Raw genomic sequence first — 24,665 nt, forward strand, 5'->3', positions numbered from 1 at the left:
TATTAATGAGTCTCAGACAGCGTTAATGCACCTGGAGAACATGGGTCTCAAAAGCCCAAGTGCAGCATAAAGGAAATGGACATTCATTTGAGTCTTACAGCCCCATGGGACCTTACAGGTATAAACTTGGCTATAAATTGACAAGCAACCTTGCTTGCCCTCAGGCTGTCTGAAATCTACAAGAAGAGAAGTTTGAAATATTTTAGAGGAAAAAAAGCTCTCTAATGGATTGCCATTTGTTTAAAATCCAGCTGTGGCACTGTGCTCTGTGTACATACTTTGTCTTGTTAAAATATGTAAGGTGAATTTAAGCCCACTGGCTATAGATTTTCATAGCAAATCAACCATGTTTCTACATTGCTCAATATTGACCAATATATATTAAACAGTTACCAGTGTGGGCTTTTCAGAGGAAGATTAATAAATAACCATACAAATACTTTGCCAGAATAAGACTGAATTAAGATGTTCTGTTTTGTTTTACTCAAGAATACAAGGAGTCTCAAACAGTCTATTGCTGTCTGTTTTGGAAAACAGGAAAAAAGTACATAGAAAGCAGACCGAGGGATTTGTCTTGAGTGCTCAGATAAATACTCTAGTATAACCCTCAAGTAGCCTGCAAATGTTGACAAGCTTCTTCCTTAGGATTAAACCATTGTTTAGTAGTCATGTAGTACTGAATTAACAAGTACCATCCAGAAAGAAAAGTCTTTTCAAGGCTGATTCTTTCATGTATTAGCTTCTTTTTTATTTTTGTTTTCCTCTGATGACTTTCTGTACTTTCGTCCTCTGCCAGAAGCAAATCAGAAGTGATTCCAATTGACAGCAAGTCTGATGGCTTATCAATAAATAACAAAAGCACAAGAGGTTTCAGGTAAAAGTAGGTTGTTCCCATTCAGATAATTATCACTTGTCCATGAGAACAAAACTTGCCCTATTTTTATGTTTCTTGAGTAGGGCATTGTAGTGGGATACTGTTCCATTGATTTTTTTCCTTAGTTTTGGGCAAGTCACTTCCTTATTATCATGAATTGCAGATATAATTACACATAGCTTCCTTTTTAGAGATTGGTAAAGAGAAATGTATGTAGTTGTTTAGTTTTATTTTTCAATTTTAACTTTAAACCTCCCTTAAAATAGTTTCATGTTGCATGTAACATTACAAAACATGGGTAGTTTTATGGAAACTGTCACAGAATTTTACCTAGAATCTTAATACAGTCAGTATATATGATTGCAGATATAAGTAGATGATTGGTTTGATTTTTCTGTCTTTCTTTTCCCTTGAAAGATCAGTTGAATTGGTAAATCAAGTAAGAAGGCAGCCAGGATCAACATCAGTAAAGATCCTGGACATTACAGCTGGATCTCTAAAAGTGAGACTTCTGAAAGTTCTCTTTCATATTCTCTTTAAGGCACTGATTTGTAACTTGATTGGCTTGGGTTTGGCTCTTCTACACACATTTTGTGTGAGTTTTGACAAGTTGTTTGGTTAAACTTCGCATGTGTTACATAGTTTACATTTATAAAATCGTGATGATTATTTTTCTGTTTGTTGTACAGCCCTTGTACTGCAACACACAGTGCTTGTAAATATCTTCACATGCTTCACATGCTTGCGAAGGACACTTTTCTGAGCTGAAATAGTGCAAGAGAACTTAATCAAACCAGAAATAAACCACAGAATCAATTTTTCAGATTTCATAAAGCTTTTCCCTTTTAGAAAGATTTTTTGTGGAAAGTTTCACATATTGTATTTCTTCTATAAAGCTTATCTGCCACTAATTCAGATGTAGAAATGTAGAATATCAATCACATTGTTCTGTAACTGGTTCTAGGTTTCTCTGAATTTTGCTCAAGGAAAATTTTCTTGAAAGATTTACATAGAAATTCAAGAATAGTTTCTAGAACAAACATAAAAAAAAATCCTGTTGTGAATGTCCCTTAGTCTCTACAAAAGAAGTTAAAAAGCAATTACTCTGCAGTATCTAGGGGTGCTGGTCCTAATGTAGTCACAGGAGATCAGCATAAATGAGCACTATGGATATTCTCTAGGCCAGGATAAAGAAAATTGCCACAAAATTAGTCTAAACTGCTGTCCTTTCTCTCAAAATGCTCCAATGGCTAGAAAAAAACCATAATTCTGATAGTCTGGATTCCTGGGAAAGGCATATAGAAAGACAGGGATAAAGAAAAAATGTAGATGAAGGATAATCTCTGTGTTTCCACGTCAACACTCAGTAGTATGGTTGACCAAGTAATGACAAGTGGTGTTTCACTGGCAATATCTAACACAGTGTTTATTCAAATGAGCCTGTACATTATGTGATGTGCACCCCATCATATAAAATGCAGAAAAGATTTCTAGATTGTTCCTTTAGTATCCATCATCTTCATGGTTTCTTTGGCCTTAGTACACAAATTTCCTTTTAAACAGCTGTTTTTCACCATCTCATGTACACTAATGCTTTGACATCCTATTGCACTGGCCAGTTTTAAGTTGGTGTAACACTGGTGAAAGTAGTGGTGGTGTTGTCTCTGAGAAAATGGAAGAGCTCAGTAGTAACTTGTACACTGGGTCTTACCTTTTTTCTCTGAAATTTTGTCAAGCTTGAACTGTGCATGGTAAAACTTTGACCATCAAAATAAAACAAAGATAGAGGTGCTAGGAGCCACCTCCAACATTTTACATTCTAATGGTGAGCTTTTGGCTTTTTTCCAATTCAAATGAGCACAGTCACAATTAGTCTTTATTATCCAGAGAAAAAACAAATGGTGAATCATAGCTTCCTATCCTAGAGTGTTTCTTATATAATACAGATTGAATTTCATTTGTATGCTGTATGCATATGTTTATTATGCTGAAAGCTGATTACCCAATTTCTTCTAAAGTCTTTGAAGGCACTGTGCCAGCCCTTCCTAAAGTTTGCAAGCATATTGTTTTTGACAGTCAGGAGAGTTTGAGATTTCTGTATTAATTACTTCGTTTACATAAAAATGAGCTTTATATCATTTGTGTATTCCTATTATATGTACTTTAGAAATTACGGAGTAATTACAGCAATTGCTTAAACTGCATGTGGTGTCTAATTTAATTTAATAAGATGCAGCTACATCATTTTTCAGATCTCATAAAACTAAATATGTGAGACAGTGAAGTCATAATGTAGTGTTGTACCAGTATATAACACACAGAGTTCTAAAAACATTATTCATTTACTTATTTCTAATTATTCATATAGTTAAGAAATGATGGTGCATTTGTCTCCATATGTAATGTAAAAAATATGTGAATAATTATTACTTCTCACTTTATTACTTTATACAAAGAAATGCATGTTACCTTTTTTCTCCCACCTAGCACATAGACTTTACAAGTTTCAGTCCAGTAATATCAGCTATAGTCTGTGGTAATGCATTTTAGTGAGCCAAAAGGGATGGCCATTTATCAGACTTGACAAGTGGTGGCTGAATAATAACTTTCCTGTAATGCAGACGCTTTCCTGAATGTTTAAGTGCTGATGGTTTGAACATTACAGCTCACCAAATTTTAATTGATTTGAGGTTCACTGATTCACTGACCTCTAAGTAAGTGCCAGAACCACTGGGGTTTTATTTTCTTTTAGTTGTCTATCCAGATGAATTTACAGTCAAGAATTTGATCCTCTAATGTCCTATAGGTACCCCAGAAATGTACATCCTGCTCAAATATGTAAAGTCTTCTCCGCACAAGAGACGCACAATCCATACCCCAAAAAATACTGGTTTTAGCCCTGTGTGAAGTACAGGAAATGTAAACATTGCTTAGGGAGGGAAGTACTTAACAATGAGACATAATGTTTCTCAAGACTTGATTGCATGACTTAGAAGTGTGCATTTTACAGCTAGACAGTAGCAGAATAAGGATGAGATTATAGAATCTGGCACATGGTTGAGCTAATTCTACCTAATTATCGCCATAGTTTGACTGGCAGCCTGATCAATGTTTTCACTTTCCTCTCATGCCTCATAGCCATAATTCAAGTGTTTGTGAAAGGGTCATGGAAACTTGCAGCTATGTCCTTTAGTTCCTGAACCAAGAAGTTTCATTTGTGGTTCTTTTTTTAAAAAAAGCTTTCTGCTTTACATGCACACAAATCCCCCAAATATTCTGGGTTCTTTCAGCTTCTTGGGTTTTTTCTCATTTTGACTTCAAGACATGGAGATGTTCCTCCTCTTAACTTCAAGGAGAAATGAGAATAAAAGCTCTTGTGTACTCTGCCACCAAATAGGAAACATTGTACTGACAAATACTTCCTATTGATCAAAAACATGAGAGAAAAGACATTTTGTTTTCTGCTTCAGAGCAATCATTCAAGAATGCTGTGCTTCTTCAAAGACATCAGTGAAGGATGAAAAAATGCTAGAAAATAAATTAATGAATGCATTTATAATTTCTTGTTGTAAAATCTCAATGATTTCCTTGTATGCCATCATTTGGGTTTGGAAAAGGCACTTTATATAACATTTTCTGTTTAAATTGAAGTGATCTATAAGGCTTTTTCTGGAGATTTCTAGACCTTGTTCCCCACATGAGACCCCTCAAAGTCAATAACAGGCATGTGGGCAATAAGTGAGGGGCCTAAATAATATCATTTTGTTCATCTAAGGAGCCAGGTAAAGAAAGAATGGCAAAATAATATCAATTTTGTTTTGTATCCTTATTGAAGAGGTGATATCATAGTTTTAGAAATTTTTAGAAGAAATAGATTCAAACAGGAATAGATAATAATTACTCATAATATTATGGTTTTTCATGGCTGCTTTCTGGAGAACAGTGCAGTCTTGTCTTCCTCCCCAGATCTTCAAAGGATGACATATTCAAAGGATAACATATTCATAAGGAGCAGCCATTTACACAGAAATTTCTTACACTGATGAGTAAGAAATGGTTACAATGGCAAGTACCCAAAATAAAACAAAATCCTAATTTAGACATTTAATTATTCCTGCAGCGTATGAAACTTTTCCTAGCTGCATAAAAAGGTTGCTTTGCTTAAAAAAACCACTTTAGTTATTTCTATCTGTTTTGCCAGTTACTCATGCTGCTTAGTGAGTTAATGTGTACACTCATTAATGGCATTTATCATTAATGAAGCCAATTGCTACAGAATATACAAGCCTGTAGTAAGTTTTCTATTTCTTTGCCAATTATATCTGTCATGGGTTAGCAAGCATAGTCCTGGAAGTGATGTCCTTGCAAAGGGGTGCTTACAGCTTCCTCTGTGAACTGACAGAACCTATCAGCTGGCCAGTTTGAATATGGACAATTCTTTAAGCCACTTAAAATTGTGACCACCTCTGCAATCCACACTTAAGAATAGACACACGCCGGGCAGAGTCTCTCTCTCGTTTCCGGCGCTGAGACAGGTGGCTGCAGGCCCCATGCGGGGGCTGGCGGGCCTGGCCCAGGCCCTGCTCGGGCCAGGCCAGGCTGAGCCACGGCCATCCTGGAGCCGATGGGCCCTGTTCCACCCGCAGAACCCTTCCACAGTCCTGCTCTGTGCAGATGGAGTGGCTCTGCTTCCCCTCTCCAGTGTGGCCAAGATTCAGCTGAAGCTGCCCAGTGCTGTCCGGCAGACTTCATGTGACCAACAGCGGTAATCGACATTCCAGCTGCAAGGCCTAGGTGAGATTAACCCTTTTAGTGCTATAAAGAGCTGAAAACCTGAGGGAAGAGAAAGAGGAGATGCTTAAAGCTGAAATTCTGTTGTAAAGCTATGATGTATCAGAGTACTCGCTGTAATTTCATGAAGATATGGGGGGTGGAGCGTTCAACTTGTACTCGTGAGCAAAAGCACCTGTGCTGAGATAGGCAGATGCTGATGCAGCTGTAATTTCATGAGAAATTTGAACAGGGAGAGAAGGAAGCGATGAGGACTTTTGCTCCAAATGGGAAAGGAGAAGACCTCAGTTCCTAGAGATGCTCCCAGAGATAGTCCTAGAGATGGAGATGAGGAGGACCCTTTGCTCCCAGGGAAGGAGAAGGACCTCTGTTCTTAGAGATGAAATGCTCCCAGAGATGGGTGAAGAGAATTTTTGTTTCTGAACGGCTCAACCTTAAAATTGCACCCCAGTAGCTCAAGACTGGACCCTTGAAAGCAGTTGTGGGAAAAGCTGAAAGTTGTGGGAAGGGACTCACATGCGAGCAGAGAACCAACCCGGGCGGCTGTCTCGTTGTGATATTGTTTTCATAGAATGGGCAAGAGAGACTCCTCTTCCTAAATGGACTGAACAAGGTTATTATGGAAGTGGTAAAGAGATTGAGCATCTCAAGGGTTGTTTTTTCACATTGTCAGTGGGAGAAGGGAGAAAAGTGGGGGGCGGAGGAGAAGTGTTCTGAAGGTGTGGTATGTTTTTTTTTTTCCTTCTTTTAGGTCTGTTAATAAACTTCTTTATATTCTCTCAAGTTTGGTGCCTGCTTTGCGTTTCTCCTAATTCTTATCTCACAGAAGATAAACAGTAATGAGTATACCACTACATATCTTATCTTTCACATATGAGAAAACAACTTTAATATTCTTCTTGTCTTGTGTATTAATATACTTAGGCTTGAATTTTAGAGGTTTTTGGCTTTTTTTTCTTGACAGTGACTGAGTGCTGTGTGTGCTGACTTAAACATCATGTACTAAAATTCACACAGGACCGTAGTACTTAAATACTGAACTTCATGATACAATAAGTAATGATTAAAATCTATTTGATATTTACCTACCACTGGAGAAGGGTCCAAGGCAGGCAGTTTCAGCATTCGTTGTCGTTCAGCAAGGGGCTAAGGGATGAGTTGAATCTCTGTAATGTGGAGCTGGCTCACAACTAGAAGGTAAATAGTAGAATTCTTAATATGGTGTTCATTCTTATTAAATATATGCACAAATATATGCACATATTGGTTTTCACATTTTTATACACAAAATATACCAAAGAGAAGAAGTAATAGTTGATGGAAAAAATGCATATTTTACTACAGCTAAAGGATTATTCTGTTTTTCCAAACTGTTAGTATGCTGGATAAATAAAGTGAAAAATCTGAGTATATAACTAAATATATGTTTAAAGATCTGTTTCCAATTCTATCTTTTTAAGCTACCTAGTCTGGCCCAATCCTAAATCCGTTTTGTCTAGGTAAATAAAATATGCTCAAAAGTAGAGTGAGATCCAGAGATGTAAACATAAGTATTTTATAATTACTTTTTTTTTTTTTAAACCTTATAGTAACCATTATAATCTCTATGTACTATATGGAATCTAAACTCCAACAGGGAAAAATTTCTGATAAGTTCTTCTTTACTTTTATACCCACTTCTTTTTCTAGACTGTAAAATGGCATGCAGGCTAGCTGTGCTACAACACTGTTTTACATCCATGGTTTGTGCTATTACATATTGTGTTTTAAGCTTTTGTGAGACAGTTGCCAAAATAGCACCAGTCTGTGTCAGTCATGGGCTTAAGCAAGTGCTTTTTTAACTTAGCTGTGATTTTCTCTTGCATATTTTGGTAATATATTAACTTGTACATATTCTATTCTGCTTTAAACCTGTATATATGTGCATATATTTGTACTATGCATGTGTACATGTGCCTGTAGTATACAGATAGTACTGTTTATATTTTCATATATACGCCTATACACACTTATAAAACAGTTTCCATTATTAGCATGGAGATGTATTGCTATTCATACTGGGACAAGTCATCAGCTCCTTAATCAAGGAAATTTTGACAGTGAAGTCTGACTTACTGAGACTTTACTCTGAAGATTTTCCTATGTATTTAGAGAAATATTATCATACTTTTTTAAAGACTTTTGAAGACATGTAAAAGTCACTGACCAAATGATAGAATGGGAAAAATGGTAATGTTGCTTTCTAAGTTTTATTCCTCTTAACATATGTGAAATAATTTTCTCCTCTTCTTGAGAAAACAGATTGTCTGTTTCGTAAGCTAGAAGTTCGTAAGAGGAATCATTAACACTTTATTTTGAGAAAGATTATAACACCAAATTCAACTTTTCCAACAGGGATGCCATCCTACTATATGTTTTGAACTGATTTAATGAGCTCCAGTACTATTTTTCATGTCGAGTTTTGAGTCCAGATTCTGTTTCATCTGTGAAAGCTGGTAATGTGTGTAACAAAAAAAGGTGTAAATAAATTTAATACCCCAGCTTTTATTGTTCTTTTTGGTCATAACAATATCAAATACTGCACTAAGAGGAATGTCCAGTCAGGTCTTAGCAGCCTGAATGAAAACTCCCCAACAAGCTCCCTTTTGTCTGACCTTTCAGAAGCTGGTAGATTTCCTATAGCTTTTTAAATATCTATATTCTATAAGTTGAACTCTTAAGAAGTATGGAAAACAAAACAAAACAAAACAAAAAACCCTGAAAATGAGGGTGGAAGGCTAAGATTTCTTTTTTTTCCAAACTACAACTAGTCCAAAAGTATTTTGCCTTACTCTTAGGGAAGTAAGAAGAAGGAAGAAAAAAAAAAAATCACCAAAATTGAAAGTAACTACAGTCTTATGCAAATAACATTTTCTGAAGTTTTATTGTGATAACTCTTCCTCCATAACTAAATCTTATTCCCTTGGTGAATCATGCCTCATATGGGATTGAAAAAGAAAAGCAAGGAGGTCTCTTCTCTCACTGGACTGTGACAATGCCTCAGGAAGTTGATACACATTTTGAGATGCACTTCTTGCTCTTCCCCTGACGTGCCTTCACACTAGGGTGAGGAGATCCTTACTGCACAGTGTTTTGATTAACCATTTAATTCTGAACCCCCTTTGAGGAAGTCTTTATTCATTTGCAATCTGGTATGCACAGCCTGAGCCCTTCTTCTATTCTATTCCTTCCTCAGAGTATCTTTTAGGGGTCAGGCTGTTCCCGTCCATGACACTGCTAGAAGATTTTTCACAGAAAAACTGGCTGTGTTGGCTCTGCAGTGTTGTCAAAGATTAGGACATCGTGGGGGGAAAAAAAAAAAAAAAAGGTGTGATTTGAGATATCACTGAATTGTTTAGATGCTCTTCAGCTTGCTGGGATACTCTTTTTAAGATTCTGTTTGGAGACTAGATAATTCTACAGACTTGTGCATGATCTGGTAACAGTTATGCTGCTTGTAAACTCCAGCTGCTTGATAATACAGGAAGAAAAGCTGTGTATTTGGCTTACTTCAACACAATGTTAAAGTGATGTTCTAAAGAAATAATAACTGCTACAAAACCTTTTTTATTAGATAATTATGTCCCCTCTTGGGACCAGATTCATCCTGTGTTGTTTAGTAGTGAAAAGAGGAAGACCTTGGGAAGGCTTGCAAAGTTCACCTCAGGCAGGCTGGTGAAGTTCCCCTCAGAACTCTTTTATTTGCATCTACAGCCTGATTCCCTGCTACAAATTAGAAATCTCCTGTGTATCAACAGAAGCTGGGGAAGACCCTTTGATTCTCCTTATTGCAGGAGTGACATCATCCATGACATAGGTATAATTTCCATGGATTCCACTGAGAGCCTTGTGTTAGCATCAATCTAGTATTTTAACTTTGGCACAATAAGCCCCTACAGCATTGATGCCTTTCCGTGCTGGGTCCTAAAGTCCTGGTCACAGTCTTAGATTGTTGCTCTGGCCCCTCTGTAATTTGCCGGCAAAGAGAGGGGCAAAGCAAGGTGTGTTCCAACCCAAGACTGCGAGTTTCAAGGTCTTTAGGGTCCCTTCATGGTCGCCAGCAACTGATGCCTTTTCCTGGTCTTAAAATCAAGAGGCATACATGGTTAGAAGGGGAAAAGGGATTTTACCTTGGTATTTATTTTTAAGGATCCTTAGGTGTACACGTCCAGGTCATATGCATCAAGATGTACCCCACCGAGTCTTTCCCTGTGTCTCTGTGTCTCTCCTCCTCTCTGTGTCCCCCCAACATTGCATATAACATTATAGGCTTTACTAATTAGCATATCTATCAAAGATTCCCCAATGAGAGGCTCAAGTGAGCCCCCCCTCCCCAAGGAATCTTCCCCTGGATGGTTCTATCTTGGTTTACAGAATATGTTCTGGAGAGGACCTTGGGGTCTGGGGCACACTGATCCCTAGCTACGAAGCTTCTAAAATGTTTAGTCTCTTAGCTGAACAAAAAAGTCCAAGAATGTAGGCAAAAAGCACTAGGAATACAGAAGCTGTAAAAAGGTATAAAAGGGGTATAAAAGAAAAGGCAAAAATCTTCATGGCATCAGCATGCTACCAAGAAAAAGAATAATTTTTAGGTTTCAGTTATCTAGTGAAGTTTCATAGACTTAGCATGAGAAATAAGTGACAGAACCCAATTCAATCTCTGCCTGAATTCAGTAATTTCTTCTCTGAAGCAGTTGTCAAAGCAGAGGAAGGCTTGCATAGTCTGAAGAGTTTCCTGAAGTTAGCATGGGTTAGTTCTAATTCTCTGTTAAGAAAATAGTGTATTAGTTTAGCTAACTCCACTCAAGTAGACTTCTTTGCCCTTGTCCGTTTTTAAGTGGAATGACCAGGTAATCTAAACCTCAAACAGACCCTTTCCTAGACCCTGATTTTATAAATAATACTTACAGTGTTGGGATTTAACATCCTACTTAGACTAAGGAAGATTCGTTTAGGCAATAGGCTGGAAATAGTCAAAGTTTTATTTTTTTTTTGCATGAGAATAGAACTAGTCTCCAGCTTTAGGATGAAACAGTTCCACTGACGATAGTCCTAGGCAGCAGTCTCACTCATTCTGAATATGACAGTGAATGTCAACATTATCAGCTGAGATGACAGCTTGACTTTGGGTGGGTAGACAATGTACCAGAATTTTTTTCTTGATGTTCAGATACACCCTCAGAGGGAAATTTTTGAAAGACAAAGAACAAAACATAAGGATTATTGACTGTAGAGGTTAGGTTTGTTTTTATACTCTCAAGATGCTAGGAAGATGCATATGATTTCAAAAATCATTACCAGTTGGGAGAAAAAATGCTCTTTTTGTCTCTTTGTGTGAACTATCATTTATGATTTGAGGTGTTGAAGTATGAGACTAACGGAGAGCGGGGCAAGGTCTGGCACAGGTATTAAAGGCCTCTATTGTCCCAGGTTAGGAGGTCGTAAGAGCTAGAATTATGACCACATAGGAACTAGTAAAACCTTGGTTGCCTTCTTTCCCCTTTTCCCAAACTAATTGCAGAATCAGTCTTCCTTATTGTAATCAGCTTATAGGAAACAGTGCAAAAGCGGAAGACGGTAAAAGCTGAAGCCTTAGCTTATCACTTTGACAATTTTCAGCTGCAGATGTATGTGAAAAATTGAACTATAACTGCCATGAAATATCTGTGTTAACTGACAGTAGTTTCAAGAGGCTGTATACAAGGTTGGTGAGTACCAGATATGTACATTGAGTAATCGTGGATGTTTGTTGGCTTGGCTTTTTTTTTTTACTTAATGTATTTACATTATTATTTCTATTGATATACCTTTTTTTTTACTATTTTCTTTTTCACGTCCTCCTTATAGGAGGATCTCCTATAGGAGAAGAGCCGATAGCATTTTAAAAGTGCTCCAAAGGAAACAATAACAAGAAATGTAATTTCTTGTAGATAATTTTTTTTTTGTTGTTTTGTCATTGTTTTCCTAGGGAGATTAGAAGAAATAAAATTATTCTGCATAAATATAATGGAGCTGATAAGTATATACCATTTAATGCAGCATTTGGGGACTCAGTACAAGCAGTTATAAAGGAGGCATGTCTAATGCAGCATCGTTTCAGAATTAGATCAGGAAATTTAAAGTCAGTTTCTATACCTTCTCAGAGATACTGGATAAACCACTTAAACTTGATAAATTATGTAAGTTAACAAATTGTTAATATGTATCAATATGATACTTTGCTACTTTGCTGACTATTGAGAGAGGTATGTAATCCTTTGAGATCTTAAGATAGAAGTCTTCCCTCCTCCCTCTATACCCTCGCCTCCCCACAAGTTTAGGAAGAGAATCATTCTCTCTCTCAAGAATTGTTAGTGATTATTCTTTTTTTACATGCCTTAAAGAGGTCTGATATTCATCAAAACTTGCTCCTTTTCTTAATCTTAATTTGTATACATTTAGCACGTGTTCCAACAAGAGTGCCTTCATCTAAAGGCTGATTATGGGAAATGGTGCTATTTGTCCTGTACATTTCTGCCATCACACACTACATAACTAAGGTTGTGCTGGCTGACTTTTCACATGCTGATGGACAGCTGAACCAACTCTGTGGATTAGATCTCTAGGATGGCATGCATAATTTTGGAGGCTGAAACAGTTAACAAACAGCTTCCAGTTAACAAATACGCTATTAAAATCATGATACCTGGCCTGAAAGTAGATGTTGCTATTGGAAGACAGTGGGGAAAACACATCTATTTTTCAGTGTGGTTCTTCTGTCTAAATGAAAGTGCTTGATGTGCTCTTTGACCTCTTCTGTTAGTTCAGTTGGGTATAATGGCCTTCTCTTTATTACTTTCAACAACATGGTAATCTACCAATGGCAGCAAGGAAAATACTATATATTACATTCCTAGCACTGGACTCAGATGAATGAAAGTACATACAGACTTTATAGCTTCTGAGAAGGAAATTAATATTGTCTTTTCCAGAGTCTAGACAGGCTACTTTTACTTTGACTGCCTTTTTTTCCTTGGTGATAACTGGTTAAAAAGAATGAAAATACTTTGTAGTGATAGTTTACATTCTTGGTCTTATTTTTTCATGACTGTGAATTGTGAAAAGTTGTAGCTCTTGTAGGAATAAGTGTAACTTGAGAAATGAGAGCAGCTCTAAAAAAGTCTATCTACAAGATGTAGCCTATTGACGATCCAGTTGCATCACAGAAATCACATTCTTGGTGGATGTATTCAAAACAGTGAAAGAAACTGCTACTATATCTGGGATATTGGAGAGGGAATAAATTTCTAAACATTTAAAAATTTACTATGAGATAAAATCTTGCATTCTTTATTTAGTGCTTTGGAATTTATTTGAAATTTACTTGGATTTTTTAAAAAATGAAAACAAGAGGCAAGAACCTCACCTGATACAAACTGGCATGGCTCCACTGTAGCCAAACAACACAGTGTTCGAAGCAGCTGAGGAGCTGACTGCTGCTTTCAGAATGGAGGCTGGTCTTTATTCTGCCACTTCACTTTATTTATTTATTTATTTATTTATTTATTTATTTACTTTAATCTATGCAGATCTATTACCCTGTTTATTGGAATTAGAATGCCTAACTCATTTATTACCTAAAGTATTTTGTGGTCAAAGGGGAGAGAGGGCTTCAATTTTCTGTGCAGATGGCAGAAGTACCGTACAGTGGAGTGGAGTGTATCTATTAATCTCATCTAAAGAAGCAGACAGTGAAGAGGTTCAGCTCTGTGACAGACTAGCCATTAACAGCACCCCAAACTTGATCTTATTTCTTCACTTTTTTGGACTGAAAACACTGGGGCTAAGATTTATGTCATTGTCGTCTCTGCCTTTCCTCTGTCTCATCTGTATTCTTTACAGAGCCTATAAACATGGGCTGTCAGCAAGCTAAACCTGTCAGATTTCCACTTCCCCCCCTCCTCCGTCTGCTACTATGCTTCCTGAGAAACAGCCCTGCACACTGCACCCTCACTGTGATTCTTATGATCACATCTCATTCATCACCGTGACTCCAAACTCAGCTCAACACATTAGAAAAAAAGGTCAGGGATATGAAAGGAAAAGAGAAATAAACAACTACCCAGCGGAAGCGGTTGAGCTACAGGAGACGTGGGAGGTAAGATCGGAGCCAATTTCTCTGCCAGCAGCTGTACTGGGCATAAAGTACTTGCTATACAAGTTCTAAGTGTTTTAAACTGGAGGGTTGTGTAGGGGTTTTCTGCAGCTCTTGGTTTATTTCCCCACACAGAAGCATAGTGAAAGGATAGAAAACCTTAGTTAAAGGTAGGAAGGTGATAAAACTTTTTATAACTGGAGTAAAGAAGACAGATTGCCTGCTGAGTGACTAGAAACCTGATAGCATCCAAGATTTGGGCTAGAGAGTTCAATAAACACTGATGAAAGGACAAGTCCTATGTTGACTTTCTGAGCCAAACTTTAAGATGCTTTGGTTTTGGGATGGGCAGAATTTTGTATGGATGAAAAAGAAATTGTTTATATGAAGTAGTAATATTCCTTTAAATGGTGTTGGTTTCCTCCTATGTGCTACACTGTCAATCTAATTAGGTAGAATTAATTTTAAAATTATTCTGGCTTAGTGATATACCTTCTCCGTTCTCCTCACTACTACTTTGGTCATTTATACTGAGTGGGTTTGTTTTCTTAAATGGGAATTATGTTTTTTGCCTCTATACAATTTTTTTTCCAGTTTCTTGACACTTTTCATCATAAATAGAAATAGCGGTTAACTATTTTCTTATTTGCATTTTGCAAATCTATATTTAAAATATGGATGTGATATCATGCCAGTAATTTCTTTCTCTCAAGCAAATAAGGGGGAAAAAAAGAGAAACTGCAGAGCCTGAAATAAATAGCTTGTAAAACTCTGTTTGGAAGAGTTTTTTCTCACAAAAAGTAGTAAACTTATCAGGATTTTAGTTTACACTTTTATTTATGTATTCAATAATTGGTTAAGAATTTGATATGCCCTCTGATAATAACATATTGCACAGCAAGTGTGATGACTTTGGTCAAATAGTCAAGAATATGAATATCTATATCAAGTAATAATGTGACTGTGCTTTATGCAAGGACAGATTGTTGTCTCCTAACCTTTTTAACATGTTTCTATCCGGCTCAAGTTACAAGCTATTTTTTATGCCTTATGTGTTATTTAAGTTAAAAAAAAAAAAAATTATTATTTGATAATTCTTTTTGAACAAAGAGAAAAAAAAATAAGCCAGAAGGCCCCTACTGAAATTATCAGGCAAATGATAAAACCAAGAGCATCCAATGATTAAGCAGGGAAGAGGAAATTTCATAGGAAATGGTTCCCATGATGTCCATTAAATGCAATACTTTGGATGCAGCCTTCAGATCTGTTAGACGTGCCTCTGGCTCTGGAAAGGTGAGAAGTAATACTACGCTGTATATTTGCTCAATTTCTCATTCTCTTTGAAGCATTTGCTATCATGCCAAAGCTGAAGACAAAATGCTGGAGTTTGTGTCTCAAAACGCAATAAGATGTCTTACAGAGTCACTTGTGGGAAAAATCTAGCAGAATTTGGGGAGAAACATCTTATCATTCAGAAAAGGAACTTTTGCATTAAAAGTAAAATAGAGGACTGTAATATCCCTTACTTCTGCAACAGAGTTTGTGTTTTCTTCAGTAGGTGTAACTGCTCTCAGTGTTCATCATACTCCATGGACTGATAGTATGGAATTCATCAATTTTGAACATATTGAATGTCCTTGCTTTAGTGGATAGGGGAAGTTAAGATCCCCAAACCAGGTAACTGCATTAACACAGTGTGTGCATAATAATGCTGAAACTAAAAAAGACAAAAAACTGAGCACATGGAGTTAGGATATTCAGAAAAAAGTTCAAAGTCGAGCTGAGAATAGATAAATTCTAGATTAATGTGAACTGTGAGGAGTAAAATAAATTGTGGAGAATAAGAACCAGGGATGAAAACACATTAGAAAAGAGAAGCACATTTGAATTCCTACAATTTACTGTATATAAATGCAGCATTGTGATACAGCAGAGACTGTACTGACACTACTGATACTCCAAAATAAGGAAACTAAGCCTGCTAGAAATTTCAAACTTGTGAAAAAAGAAGCGTGAAAAACAGAAAAACACCTGGCAGTACACCTATAAAAGAGGCTATAACTGCAGAACAATTAAGAAATAAATGTGAGTGGCTCTCCATGAACTGCATTGAACAGCAATAATAACAGTGCTGGCAGTATGAAAGTGATGATCCTACTAAAGGAAAACAAAATAGAGGATAAGATCACAATAATAAAGTAAATTGCAGTAAGAAAATAGGAGTACTTTAGGAAATAAAGGTATGAGAAATAGAAATATTTTTTAGAATGTTAACTTGAAAAAAAGTTATAAACAGTGTTTTTATATACCACGTCACTGCAAATAAAATATGGATTGGGTGGAGGATGAAAAGAGGAAGAAGAAAAGTCCAGAATCCAGTACTTCCCTCTTTCTTGTTATGCTAGGAAGAAGCCAAATACTAGCCAGTTTATCTTCTGGCATCAAATGAGATTGCTTCAGTTATCTTGATCAACACCAGATGAAAATGAGGTGTAAACCAAATATTACTTTGCACTGGGATATCAAATATTCTTTTATATATCTCTGCCAAAATAAACTAGTAAATATTGAACTTGGCAGACTGAATCTGACAAGTACTTAAAATTTGAAGTAATGTCTTAAAAAAATAAATGGGTATCTCACTTTTCCCTCTTGAATATATAGTAAAGTTTGCATTACATAATGCACTTCTGTCCACATAGATGCTGGAGGGCTACATTAAGCTATGAAAAATTGTCTTTAACTGATATATGAAAGGCAGCCATTTTAAAATAATAAGGCTATGGACAGAAATGCAATTTGAAAAGTGAACACTTTCAAGTGAGTAATTTATCTCACCAAGCAAAAATTTCTGTTAGCATTCACCATCTAGTAAATATCTTGAATGTTATGTGACAGAACCTGCCTACTCTTAGTTGCTTACAATCAACAAAACAAGACTTGATTTGCCAGGTTGTAAACCAGATTCTTGTAATGCAGATATGCAGAGATTGGATTTTCTACTCCCAAATTTCTTAAGGAGGATTGGTTTAGTTTCACAGGCTTCATTATCCAAGCTTTGCAGCTCAGCTGGCTGCAATCAATAATGTGTAATCCTAGATGGATTTACAAAATAAACAAAAATTATATCTTCATTAAAAACTTCATTGTGACTGATAGAGTTCAGGTCTGTATATTGGGTATGACAGCTATAATGCTTGCAGTGCACTCAAGCCAATGTTTGCAACATAAAAGGATGTACCACTCTAAAGACTTACATGACCATTGACCCCTTTTTAATTTTCTGGGAATATTTACTTCCCATTTGACAAGGTCTTAAAAAAAAATACTATATGGAATTATGAAAAACATTGAAACACATTCAGGTTTCTCTTCAAAAACAGCTAGTACTCCTATTTCTCAGATAGAGCCTCTTTCTGGGAGTTCTAACTACTCTGTTCTTCTATTCAAAACTGTGGATTTTATTAAGTCTTCTTGAAAATGTGAAGAGGGTATATTTGCATACTTAAGAAGTGCTTAGTCTTGATTAGTGGTGCATAGGAAATCAAGTAGGGTCTTATTTTTACTACAATTTATTCATTCAATGCTAACTATAATGCTATTTTATTAAATAGGTATAGTGGTAGTCAAACCACTGAGTATATTTGAACATTGAATTTTATTTTTGCTTCCACTTTTCCCTACAAAATTTCCATGATTCAAAAAGACCTCTCAGTTCTCTTGCATGTCTCTGTAATGAAAATCACTGTCTTATATCATCAGGGAATGCATCCTCTGACTGTGCTGCTTCACCTCTTTTCCTTGCCCCCTCCAGTGAAGGCAAATGGAACGTTTAAACAAGATTAATCTGTTTCAAATGTCTTACACAAATATGAACCAAGTTGTAGTTTAGGAAAGAATATATTCTTTTAGTTATATTACTTTTTTTTTAAATGTCAATGTTTGAAATGGTTTAAAGTAATTCAAGAGTGACCATAATACGTTACTGAATGTAGTTTGTTTCCACTTTCTTTCTTATGAGGACGTATAACAGAGCTTGCCATTTTATTTTCTTCAGATCATAGCTTGTAATATTTTTTTTGCCCAAATGCTATATTAAAAAAATAAAGAAAGAAAACGAAAGCAATTATTTTCTGAATAACTTGGGAATTAATTATAACTGAAACATTCTACAGAAATTTATTGTACAGAAGAGAGAATAAGTAAAACAGTTTTTTAAAAGTAGTCAGATAATTTTATGGCTAGTCTTACAAGAATTATGCAAAGCAGTTGGAATTCAAACTACTCCCTACATTGTGTATTATATTCATTATTAATACTGTAGTTAATACGTTCTTGGCATTCTGTTGCCCATTACAATAATGGGATATAATGAGATCTCTTTTTTGGTGCGCCAGGTGTAAAAAGTGTATTATTCAGGATTTCTCAGGCAACCACTGCAATCTAGTCAGCACTGAGATATGCTTGCTAGTAACCAGAGACAATCTGCACCCTCGTGTGTAAGAATTGTGGAGTTGTGGTGTAAGCCCAGCCAGCAGCCAAGCCTTGCACAGCCACTCACTCTCCCCAGTCAGGCTGGGGAGGAGAATGAGAAGGGTAGAAGTGAGAAAACTCTTGCATTGAGGTAAAGACAGTTTAATAGGGAAAGCAAAATTTGTGCACACAAGCATACCAAAACAAGGAATTAATTTACCACTTCCCAATTCACTCACCGCTTCCCATGTGCAGCCAGGTGTTCAGCCATCTCCAGGAGAGCAGGGCTCCATCACATGTAATGGAGACTTGGAAAGACAAACATCATCACTCTGATCATCCCTCTTCTTCCCCGAGCATGAAATTCTGAGCATGATGCCATGTGGTGTGGAATGTCCCTTTGGTCAGCTGGGGTCAGGTGTCCTGACTCTGTCCCCTGCCAGGTTCTTGTTCTCCCCCAGTCTCCTCGCTGTTGGGGCAAAGTGAGAAGCAGGAAAGACCTTTATGCTGTGCAAGCACTGCTCAGCAATAAAAAAACATCCCCATGTTATCAACGCTGTGTTTTCAGCACAAATCCAAGACATAATCCCGTACTTGTTACTATGAAGAATATTAACTCTACTCCAGCTGAAACCATCAAAGTAACTTACCTACTTACAAGTACTTACTACAGTCCAACTTACAAGGTTTCCATGGGAAACCTTGTATCACGTGCCATGGAGAAAACATACGATTAAGCTGAATCTATTAGTCACTCGAAGGGAGCATCCCACCTACTGTATGTCTTGGCTTGAAGTTTTTAGCAGCAAATATCCTGGGAAGCAACATGGGCACAGCCTTTGGAGGCAAATCAGTATCCTTCCCTTTCCCTTCAAAAGGGCTTTGAATATTTACATGATGACACTCGTATGCCCAGGAAAGGAAAAAACATTCTTGTTAGCTCTCTCTGCTCAAATACAGCTGAATGTGAATACTAACTCTCCTTCTGCTGTATTTCATAGGCAAGATGAGGAAGAAATGGGTCTAATTCAATAGAGTGGTATACTGCTAGCTGTGATTTGGACAAGAAAGATTGTATTTTAATTACAAAAATCACAATAAAACCCCCCGTCACATCCAAATTTATACAGGTTTTGTTTTAACTGTGCAGAACAGGAATCTATTCTTGATATACCACATTGATATGGCACCAACCTTACCAATATCATTTCCAGTGCATGCTTAGTGACAAAACAACTTGACTTCATAAAACACAATCTCCATTTACAAACCATTTTTGTACTCTGTAAATTCCTTGTCAAACAAATTCTTTGTTTAAGATATCCTTATTCCCTCGAAGTTCATCTATTATTATTTATGACGTAAGGGCTGTAAAATGCAAAACTTTGTATATATCAGCTAGTTTAAAATACCTTCTTTCAATCTTTTGGTTTAAGAACCATCCCTCAGGATTTCAAAACATTATTTTAATTTTATGGAACAATGTATTTTTACTTTTCTTTTGTGATACTGCTGCAACCCTAGATTAGTATGTAAAAAAACAGGGAACAGTGCTAAAAATAGTAAAGACCCCTAACAGTATCTTGAAGTATTGCTTCTCCATAGACACTCTGAAAGAATAGATTAAAATAAAATCCACCATTGTCCAAAGTCTGTTTCTTTGTATGTATCCAAAATGTTTCATTAGCGATAATTTGTTTTTTACTACCTTTTGCTTTTTACTACATTTTATTTTTTTTTGTCTGGGTATCCAAGGTAAATGCAACAAAAATAGGTTGTACTCAAATATTGTAATATTCGTAGAAGCATTTTCTGATTTAATTTTAACTTTATTTCTACTTAGAGGAGTTTGGAAATTAGCAGGGAAACTTCCCTTCCAAGAAATTTCTCCAGTTTTGCTTTTTTAATTCCCAGCTGTTAATGAAAGGAAAGCCTGACAAGAAACATAAATCCTAAAATTTAAATTCTGTAACATATTATAACTACCTAGAAGACAGTGATACAAGAAGCTGAAAAAAAGTAATGAAATTTCCAAACTGGTGTTTTTTAGTGTGTTTTGAAGAAGTTCAGGATGGGGGATGTAATTCGATGCATTCCTTTGAAATATTTAGATAATATTAATCAATTGCATTTTTGATAGGAAAAGAAAATGACACCACTGTTTTATTTTATACTGTGTCTCTGCATGGAGTAGCTGTTAACAGTGCTTTAGATTGTGGGACTGACATGACTTATAGAATCTTTAACTAGTGAATACATGGATGTTGGGGTCCCTCCCCTGCGTGTAGCCCTGGGAGAGGGGCCCTGAGGGCACAGACACGGGGCTTCCCTGCCCCTGCTCAGCCTCGTTCCCATTGGTTGGTTTGTGTTCCCTGCGCGGGCAGAAGGACCCTTGGTCCCGTGACTGGAACAGTTCCTGGGCAGAGCTCCGGCCATGCGGCTGGAGAAAGAAACATCTCTGAAACAGCTATCAAGAATCTGTCTGTCCATATATATTTCTTTTCCACGGGACTCCTGGTTTGATATATGCGTGTTGCAGGATCCCCACTGCAACAAATGGTGGAGATTTGTGAGCAGAACGATCCCCGATCCCTAAGCGACTGATTTGTGTGAGTAAACCCTGGAAACTTTGGATTCCTCTTCTTGGTTTTGCTTTGCTATTCCATATCTAAACTATGGAGGAACCGTGGGAAGACTCTTGGCTCTCAGAGCCGCATATGGACATTTATCTTAAACTTAAAATGATTCTTGAACAACGATTTGTAAATTTTAGCTTGATTCAAGCTCAAAAAGAACTGAAACACTTCCTGGCATGGTTGTTTAAGAACTTTTTCTATGTTTCTTGGGATTTAATTCTTACCAAGGGCTTTTGGAAAACCGTTTGGACACAGTTAATACTGGAGTCAAAATATATGCCGATGGAAGAATATTTTCGTGAATATTATTTAGTTACCGAGACTGTTGAGCAATGTCAGCTGTGTCCTGGCGAAGGGAAGCCTGGCGCAGGGACCGTGCGGCCCAGGCCACGTGCACCGAGCGCTCTGAGAGCAGCAGCGAGGCAGTTCCCGCGTGCGGGCGGAGCCACGCGAGCCGCAGTGTCGGCGGCGGAGCAAGGAGCGGCGGGAGTGGCGGGACCCGGCGGTGCCCGAATGGCCCCGTGCAGCGCGTGGTGGAGCGAGCCCCGGGAGCGCCCGGCCGAGAGGGGCAGCGCGCGGGCGGCGGCTGGAGGCGATGGCGGTGGAACGGAGCCGCGCCCAGCCGAAACGCGCGCTGGAGCGGGGCGCGGGGGAGTCATCGCTCGGGGGCCCGGCCGAGACGTGGGTGCAGCGCCCGGCAGCGGCAGCGAAGCTGCGACCAGAGGAGGCGACGCACGGAGAACTGAGCGGCACGGCCCGGCCCGGCCCGCGCAGCCCCGAACGCGACCCCGGGAAGAGCGCGCAGGCACGAGCAGCTCCGACAATTCCAACACGGGAGCGACCGAAGGAGAGAGCAAAGACGCAGCGAGACAGAAAACAGCAGCCACTCGGAAAAAGGAAAAGATCATAGCAACTAAGACCTTAGGGATAGTAAAATGGTATAATGTTAAGCAAAATTATGGTTTTATAACAAGGTGTGACAACCAGCAAGACATATTCGTGCATAGAACTGCTATTAAAAAGAATAACCCTGGAAAATGCATCCCAAGCTTGGGAGATGGAGAGGTGGTGGAATTTAATATTGTACTAGGGAGAAAAGGGTTACAAGCATCGCAGGTCACTGGGCCTGATGGTGTTCCTGTAAAAGGCAGTATATATGCAAAAAATCGTAGTCATGTTAGACAGTATCTCCATTGTAAGCCCCCCCTACAGTTTCCCTTTCCTAATCCCACCTTTCCCTTTTACCCTATGTCCTATTACCCCCAGTGTATTCCCAATCCGTTTTTTCACCCATGGTTTCCCTCACAAAACCATGCTTTTGCCAATTGTTTCCCCAAAAATCCCTTTCCAATGCCGAGTGGGGGATGAAAAGGGGGAGGGAAGAAGTTAAACCCTCTCCTGCCTCAGTTTCCCCACAAAGCATGCTCAGAGAGTTCTGTCTCCCTTCTGTCAGCCCTAAGATGTTCCACAGAATCTGTTTGGACATTTAAAGACTCAGGAGGGTGGCTTGTTTTGTTTTGAAACTGCTCTTGTTATGTTTATCCAGTTGTTTTCATTCTCCTTTTATTAAAATAAAACGGGTGAGGTGTTGGGGTCCCTCCCCTGCGTGTAGCCCTGGGAGAGGGGCCCTGAGGGCACAGACACGGGGCTTCCCTGCCCCTGCTCAGCCTCGTTCCCATTGGTTGGTTTGTGTTCCCTGCGCGGGCAGAAGGACCCTTGGTCCCGTGACTGGGACAGTTCCTGGGCAGAGCTCCGGCCATGCGGCTGGAGAAATAAACATCTCTGAAACATCTAGCAAGAATCTGTCTGTCCATATATATTTCCTTTCCACGGGACTCCTGGTTTGATATATGCGTGTTGCAGTATCCCCACTGCAACACATGGATGGAAGAAATCCAGCTGGATTTTGGAGTTTAGGCTAAGCTTTCATAGTTGGAAAAATCACTATTTTGCTACATGGAAAAAAAAGTCTTTCAAATATAAAGACAATATCAGGGCTAAGTTTTTATAATTTCATTGTAACAAAATATCTAGAAATAAAAAAATTAAAGCATTAAATATTTTGTTAAAATCCTTTAAATAATAATAATAAAAAAATTTGCTGCCTATTTACATTTTTAAAGTGCCATATTTGTATATATTTGGATTTTAGAAATGTGTGTTTCTATTCACTAAACTGACTTTCATTTTGATTGGCCTACAGAATAGTATTAATTTAAATACCCACTTTTTTTCCCCTGTGCTTTACCAAATCTTTCCCAAATTTTTCACTTCCTGTAAAACCATGCTAATGAATGTTTCTTCACTGAGTAGCATAATCATATTTAAGGATTTCCTTCATTTGTTTTGGTTTTTTTGTTTTGTTTTGTTTCTTTTTTTCTGGTTAACATCCTTTAACAGTTTTGCACTTAGAGTTTGAATTTTCCCCTCATTAGACCAAGACAAATACAAATGAAAGCATTAGACATAGCCATTTTTACTATGAAATTAAACTGCTCAAATTAAACTGTTACTAACAAATTAACTGCTCAAATTAAAATTCTGTGAGGCTCAAATGTTCTCTTGTTTTTTACTGCTGCTTCCAAACCGATGAATTTTGGGTTTCTCTTCATTTATTTATTTTCATTTCTTCTTTTTTCCTTTGTCATCCTATACCAATCTTATATCAAATAACCCCAGCACTACATGCAGGGTTTACTTTTTATTGATGTTGCAATGAGAAACCTGATTTTTATTTTAGAATTTTTTCAGGAAAATGTCCCACATTATATGTGTTCATAAAATTTTGTTGTGTTACTCTGTTTAGTTCCGATGAAAACACCTTTACATTTCCTAGCTGTTTTAATAGTTGTTTAACCAGAGACAAGACTTAGTCTGGGATTTAAAATACATGAGTTCAACTCTCCAATCCTTGAGAAACACTAAGTTATTCTATATTCTGTGTGGGAAAGGGGAATTTTATTTCTTGCCTCATAAAGATACTGAGAGCTTTAATTCCCTCTAGATTACATGGCATTTAAATGTTATCAGAAAATGAGGAAAGAACAGACAAATATCTATCGATAGACCTAGATAATGTGTCATTTTCAAAAGCATTTTAGGTGGTGAAATGCCCCATACTCACTGGAAGCCAAACAAAAACATACACATTTGTATCCAGAAAGGATGATCTGAACTTTGGTCTCATGCTCTATCGTAATATAACGGCACAATAGTATAATTGTCCCTGTTTTAAAAAAAATGGCACATGTGAAATTCCATAAATGCTGATGTCAAGAGGAGGATATTGAGAAGGCATTGTGGAAGGAGACAGACAGATCTACCAGACAGTGCTCTCATGTTTCTACTGTCCTATTGCACTTAAACCCCATGGATAACAATTCAAGTTTCTGCACTGATTGGTTTATTTCTGCCCTTAGTTGAAACACCAGAAAATTATTATCTTCATCAGGAGGAGACTTCTGTGCCTTTATATAAATGAGCATATGGGACTTGTACCTTTATGTCATACAGTGGAGGGCTTGGTGTCCTCTACTGCTGCCTCAGCCCACAGCTTTCTATTTATGTCACAAAGAATGTGAAACTATTATGTATGAGCAACCAAGTAGTGCTGAGAGACATCCTGTGCATGGATCTAGATAGGAACTGCTGAGCAAAAGGGTTCAACAGGCGCTCCTCAAGTTTTCACAGGACCAATAAGCAGAATTCCAGGTTAAGG

The 24,665-nt window shown here is 37.6% G+C and overlaps 1 protein-coding gene across 2 annotated transcripts in view; it reads left to right on the forward strand.

Moving 5' to 3' along the window:
• The window catches only part of CDH12 (cadherin 12), a 431,901-nt gene that overhangs the window by 111,721 nt on the left and 295,515 nt on the right, over positions 1-24,665 (forward strand). Inside the window, exon 1 of one of the 2 annotated variants that reach the window (XM_048311300.1) lies at positions 13,712-13,841. The exons of the other annotated variant lie outside the window; for it this stretch is intronic. The gene's annotated coding sequence lies outside the window, so the exon portion shown is untranslated. Of the gene's footprint in view, positions 1-13,711; positions 13,842-24,665 lie in introns of those variants that run through there. 2 annotated transcript variants of the gene reach the window in all.

The sequence above is a fragment of the Corvus hawaiiensis genome, chromosome 1 (genome assembly GCF_020740725.1).
Source record: "Corvus hawaiiensis isolate bCorHaw1 chromosome 1, bCorHaw1.pri.cur, whole genome shotgun sequence".
NCBI lineage: Eukaryota > Metazoa > Chordata > Aves > Passeriformes > Corvidae > Corvus > Corvus hawaiiensis.